The sequence below is a fragment of the Hyla sarda genome, unplaced genomic scaffold (genome assembly GCF_029499605.1).
Source record: "Hyla sarda isolate aHylSar1 unplaced genomic scaffold, aHylSar1.hap1 scaffold_228, whole genome shotgun sequence".
NCBI lineage: Eukaryota > Metazoa > Chordata > Amphibia > Anura > Hylidae > Hyla > Hyla sarda.
In genome coordinates, this window is record NW_026608958.1 from 305,659 (window position 1) to 307,335 (window position 1,677).

General features: G+C 51.0%; 1 pseudogene; it reads right to left on the reverse strand.

Annotated features, from left to right (window-relative positions):
* Nucleotides 1-1,135: 1,135 nt before the first annotated feature.
* On the reverse strand, nt 1,136-1,268 carry LOC130321743 (U2 spliceosomal RNA; annotated as a pseudogene).
* Between the last annotated feature and the right edge of the window lie 409 nt (nt 1,269-1,677).

Sequence of the window (1,677 nt, forward strand, 5' to 3'; positions counted from 1 at the left end):
AGCCCCTCCGCCTTTAACCTTCACCTCTCCACCCGGATCATCGCTCTCAGGGGGACCCTGAGCCAGAGGTTGCTGAGGAGCGGATTCGGCCGCCGTCCGCTCCTCTCTTAACCCAGCATGCTCCTGGGGGCCAGTTTTTTCACCACTTGCACGTTTTTTGGCCATCCTCTGCTCTTTAGGGTCCCCTCCTTTTGCCTGAGGGGGGTCTTTCTCCTTCTCCATCTCACCGCTTACCTCTTGTGGGGGGGTAATCACTGGCTCTGCTTGCCTCGGCTGGTGTCCCGGTTGCTGTCCTTGCTGCCTCCAGGGTTGCCACTGCTGCTCCGTCCTATGTCTGTGGGGACAAGAGGAGAAAAGGTGACCGAATTGTTGACAGAAATTGCACCTCCCTCCTCTTGTGCATTTCTCTGTCTCGTGCTGTGTGCTACCACATTTTTTGCATGTACTTTCACAGTTTTCTTTTGTGTGTCCATATCTGTGACACTTCCTGCAGTAGCTTGGCATCCCCGCATAAAAGAGGTCGCCACACATATTATTTATTTTAAAACGAGCTGGTGGTAGTTGTATTCCCCCTGGCAATCTGTCATCTTTTTTGCATGTAACCTGAAATCTCCACTTAGATGTCCAGATGCCACAGCTGTTCATGATTTTTCCTCTGCACTCAACCTTACTAAAATAGACTTGTAAAAACAACTCAACATCGTGTAGGTTGGCGAAAGGGGAATACATCTTTACTACCACCAGCTTAATATCGTCTAGAACGTGCTCAATAATCCGGACACCCTGAAGCTTTTTGTCTTTACTCGCAGCAGCTCTGGTAACAAAATCTCTGTGGATGCCATTTTGTGTGAACGTCACATCAAAAATTTTACGCTTCGGGTAGTCCTGGATTGCCAATATCTCGCCCTTCTGTATTCCGAAAACTCCTCCGAGCACGTCCTCTACTACGAATTTCAAATCGTCCGCCCTTTTCGTATCATCCGTGAGAATGACTCTCACGGTGTTTTTGATCCTTGCGTATGCCGGCACAGAACCTGGATCCGGATCATCATCCATGGTTCTAACCTCTCTCCACCCGAAGGTCTTGAGAGGCGATCGCTACTCGTTACCCTGGGACTAGGCCCTCTCCCCAATAGCAACAAGTGGGTGAAGCCCAGGCAATAAACCTGGGCGATCCCACAAGGCCGAGGAGAGGGGTACCCGAGTACCTTCTGACCAGATCTCCTGTATTACTACACTTGATCTTAGCCAAAAGGCCGAGAAGCGATAACCGTGAAAGGGGCGGGCCCAACAAGGTCCCCTTCATGGGCACTATCACTGCTTGCTGTCAGGGAGGCTGCCAGACAATTTTCCATGCACACTCTGGGCTGGGGGGCAGTCAACCACCAGTACACACAGCAGAACCTAAACCCATACCATTATTGCTAAGCAGCAAGACAGGGGCCCATTGCACTCCCACGGGGCCTTTTTAAATGCAATCCATAACCCGGATTTGCCAGGAACCCTTCTTACTCCTCCTACTTGCATGTGACACTGGGCTTAGGATCTGCATAGGAAACACACACACAAGCACACACCTACCTTTGTTGCCTGCAGATGCCTCCTTGGCTGTCCCCAAACGGTATCAAACCAACACCCACGGGAAGCTGTAAGCATAGAGGACATGCCTGCACCCCA